Below are 4,774 nucleotides of genomic sequence, written 5' to 3' on the forward strand. Positions count from 1 at the left end.
TATCGCATCCGGAAATCACAGCCAGACGTCTGAGCAATAAGTGCTATCGCAGCAATTGTGGTCAACATGATACAAATGCGCAATGATTACTCACAAAGAAGTACCGAGCGCGAGAGAGCTCATGTGATCAAAGCATGATATGCCGTCGATTGCGCTTAAGAACTCTGCCGAATACTCGTATGTCTTGTGACATGCGTTCAGATGCATTGCGTGGTAGCAATCGTGTGACAAAGTTCAAGTGTATAGAGTTTTTCGCCTCAAACTCGGCATACTCTAAGACCGTGGCCACTCAAGGGAGCGGAAACCTATTTATATGCTTGCTAGTTGTTATTACGAGCAAGCGAGCGCAGCGAGCGAAGCGAACTCTTTTCAATATAGCGGAAAAATCTCAGTATGGGCCGGGCTGGGCCGGCCCGGCCCAGCCCGGCCCGGCCTGTAACGCTTTTCAGAGGCTTATAACTCAGCAACCGCTGGGCTGATTGACATGCGTTCTTTTTTGTTGGGTAGCCCCATCCCTTCTTCCCCGTGGTTGACTATTTTTGATGCATCCAGGCGACCGTCGTGGTACGTGCCACGTGAAAAGTCAAGGTTGTTCAAGCAGATCTACAGAAATAGCGCTTTTGGGAGGCCTATATCTCGGTAACTGCTTAGATGATTGATTTGCGGTTGTTTTTGCAGGGTAGTTGCATCCCTTCTACAAAACATAGAATACTCTCAATGCATGTGGGGCACCCCCAGTGCACGTGCAAAATGCCACAAAAAGAGGTGCTAAATTTGTTCCCATTTTTATAACTCGGTAATTACTGGGGCGATTTCGCTTAACCCTCGCCCGTATCGGTGTTTTTCCAGCCGCGAACGTATAAAGGGGGGGGGGTCCAGTTGGACCCCCCTTGCCGTTTCGCCCCTGATCGAGCTAGAGCCAAAGGTCATTTGGGTCAGGGTCATGAAATTTTCAGGGTAGGTGTAAAATTGATCAACTCGAGGGTACTGAAAGTTTCGTCGCGATCGGCCGCTTTTTACGCGAGTTATTCGCGAAAAACCGAGGGGGGGGGTCCGTTCGACCCCCCCCCCCTATACGGGTGAGGGTTAAACTTGCCATACAGGTAGGCCCCACCAGGCAATGCATTCCTATATGTTGCGGTTAGGGTGCTACGGTACGTCCGCAGTGCGCACGTGCAGGGCACCAGATCTCGAGAACGGTTGGGCCCGCTCAAATTTGGTACACGGTTGGGGACTGGTTAGTAGGGTGCCATGCAAAAGTCAGTTTGGACCCCGTTTGCACGTGCGCACGTGCAGAATGCCGCTTCCATATCTCAGGAACGGCTGGGCCAATTGCATTCAAATTTGGCACACCGCTAGCAACCGGTTAGAAGAGTGCTTTGCTCAAGCCCGTTGCAAGTACCTTCTCGCCCTTCCGCACGTGCAGGGCTCACTATCTCACTCGCTCGTTCTTCGACCAAAAGGCGTTTTACTGATGATAGCATGGTTGGATAATCTACAAAACTAATAATAACAAGCGACAGAGAAGCATAAAGCTAATACTTTGGTCTAATGGAAACACATCGGTACGAGCAGGCCATTCCAGCCTGGTCCAGCGCGGTCTGTAGAACACCTTTGGAATGCTACATTGTATCAATCATAAGCAAGGTTTCACAGATATCCTCTATGCTGGGTAGTCCTATCACATCTGCCACACATTCAACGACTGATGCTGTACCCGCATGTCTGCCACGGTACCTGTCACATTCTGAATACAAGGTGCTGAAATTGTTGCGCCCTTACACTAGCTCTGGAATAGCTGTTTCGATTGCGTTGAAGCTAGTCTTATCGTTGGGCAACCAAACGGGCAATACATTTTGATTTTGATATGCTACGGTTGGTGTGCACGTGCAGGACTCCTACATACATGCGGTCTCAAGAACCGATGGACCGATTGCACTCAAGGCTGGTATGTCACAAGGATCCGGCTAGATGGGTGACGCGTAAAGGTCAGGTTGGGATTTCAGGGTTCATTTATTTGCATTTCCAAGTTATCATGAAGTCAATTTTGCGTGTAGAAGCGCAAAACTTAAACCACCTGTAAGTTCCTGGTGACAAACTGCGTTGGATAGACATCCGTTTCATGCTAAGAAACAACTTTTAATCTGACCTTGTTTAACAAGATTTTGACCTGACTTTAACATAACTTTGACCCTATCTGTCGTTAATGGCCAAGAGACCGCTGCTCATGAACTTGCGATCCAAACCTAATGACATTTCATTGGCCCATCATATATTTGCAGCAATCGGTGACCTGTTGGGGCCTGGCCAGTGTGACCTGGCCTGGACGAAAGTTGGCGTCATCTTCTGATATATAGCTTGAAGCAGGAATAGCAAACATTGTATAAGCTTTTAATTTCTGTGTCATTTAACCCTCGCCCGTAAACGGCGATCTGCCACCTTCGCCCATGCAGGGGGGGGGGGTTGGTGCGACCCCCCCTGTTACGAACAAAGCATACATGCATTATAGGTAATAGCCGGGTGTTGTTGATATGGTGGCGCCCGAGGCTAACGAGTTCGTGCAGCACGTGTTTTATTTAATTTCAAAATGTAGGACAAACATGAAAATGTGTTGTGTGTGGTCAAAAATGTAGGCTTAGTGTTGAATGTTTAATTTTGAAGAGGGATATCTTTAAATACAATGCATCGGCCTCAAAAGAGATTTTAAGTTTACAACATGGTCCTCCGGGCCGGATCTTTAGTAACCAGTAATTCTAATGGATCCGTGTTTTTTCTTTGTTTGGAATGATATACGGGTAAAATGAGTAGCACAACGGAATCATTAAAAACCCGTAGTGTCGTGTCTGCTTCGTCGAGAAGTTCCACGGTAAGGCGTGAGGCAGAGCTGGCCAAGCTTCGTCTGTCACAGCAGCGACAACGAAGCGAGCTGGAGCGACAGCTTCAGGAGGCTGAGCGGCGACTGAAAGAGTCCGCGCTCGCTCATGAGGTCGAGCTTCTCGAAGCGGAGGCAGACCTCATTGAACGGGACGAGCGGGATGTTAGTGATGACGAGCGTGTGCGTGGCGGCGGCGACTCCAGAGTGCAGTCGCCCGCGGCAGCCGGACAGCCGCCTCCCACTGCTGTCACGGACCATCAGCCGCCGTGTGACGCGGCACCGGTGACTGCCGCCGATCGCACCAGCCGCTGGATCAGCGAGCTGGGGAGCCGGGCCTGCTCCCCGGAGAGAACGCCGCCTGGAACCTGGATCGACCAGCTGCTTCCCTCCACACGTCCTGAGATGGGTAAGCCAGGACAGCACTGCACGGCCGCAGCACCCTCTCCTCTACCAAGACTGGCGCTAGAGAAGTTTCAAGGTGACCCGCTGCAGTGGCCCAGGTGGAGCGCTCTGTTTAAGTCTTTAGTTCATGATAGACGCGAGCTGTCTGACGCAGAGCGACTGACCCACCTTCAGACGTGTCTCGAAGGGCCGGCACGAGACGCCGTCAGTGGCCTCCTGTGTGACGGCTCCCTTTACGGAGAAGCTCTCCGCGAGCTACAGGAGCAGTTTGGTGACCCGACGGCGGTTGTGAGGTCCAGCATTCGTCAGGTGCTACAGCTGCCTCCTGTGACGGAACACAGCCTGACTGGTCTGGCCGAGCTGTCCCGCGCCCTGCACGCCGCCGTCAGCGTGCTGCGGTCGATGGGCTACCACGCTGACCTCGCAGCTACCTCTAATATCGCAGCAGTCGTCTCGAAGTTGCCTCTGTCACTCGCATGGAAGTGGGGAGAGGAAGCTCTGGCGAAGAGACCTGCGCAGCCTACCCTTGGAGAGTTAGACAACTGGTTAAGAAGACAGACGCTAGCTGCACGTGCAGTACGAGACGAGCCAATTGAGAGAAGCGACCATGAGGGTCGGGACAGCAGACGGGACGGGACACTATCGACCTCGAGACGGGACTCTATCAGCCGCAACAAGAGTAGACGAGACGGAAGTCGCGGAGTGGCTGCCGGGGCCGCCGCAACCCGCACGGCCGGCATATCTGCTGTCGCGTCGGCGCCGTCTTCCCCGTGTAGCTGCTGCGGCGGTGGCCACGGGTTAGACTCATGCGAGGAACTCTTGCTCATGAGTTTGACCGACCGAATGCATGTCGTCACTCAGGCGCGGGCGTGCTACGTGTGTCTCACGACTGGTCATACCGCGCGCAACTGCGGGCTGAGGAGAAGATGTCCTGTGGACGGGTGTGACCGGTACCATCACCAGTTACTACACGGCGCTGCGGCTCCAGCCTCGAGTATACCCGGCGCTGGCAGTGCGATGGCTCAGCTCTCGTCCGTCCGACCACACGGGGGTATGGATTCTGTGACCCGGGTGGGCACACAGACCACCGCCGGAGCTGACGGATCACCGGCAGCCGGTAGGGCTCATCTGATCCTGCAGGTGGTGCCGTTAACTGTCCACGGACCGAACGGGAGTCGCAAGATAAACGCTCTGTTGGATCTGGGAAGCCAGATATCCCTAGTGACGGAGAACCTGGCAGGTCAACTGGGTCTGACAGGGCCAGTGCAGCCCCTGCGGATCGCCACTGTCGATCACACCACAGCCAGGCCATCACGGCGGGTTAAGTTTAGTGTACAGCCTATGGAGTCCGAGGAGTCGTTCGAAGTGGTGGATGCACAAACAACTCCTACGCTCAACATATCCGGGCAGGCCGTGAACTGGCCGTCGGAAAAGTTGAAGTGGCCACATCTGGCGGACCTAGGCCTCCTTGAAGCGACCTCGGAAGGAGTGGAAGTT

This window comes from Amphibalanus amphitrite, unplaced genomic scaffold (assembly GCF_019059575.1).
Source record: "Amphibalanus amphitrite isolate SeventyFive unplaced genomic scaffold, NRLGWU_Aamphi_draft 000049F_arrow, whole genome shotgun sequence".
NCBI classification, from domain to species: Eukaryota; Metazoa; Arthropoda; class Thecostraca; order Balanomorpha; family Balanidae; genus Amphibalanus; species Amphibalanus amphitrite.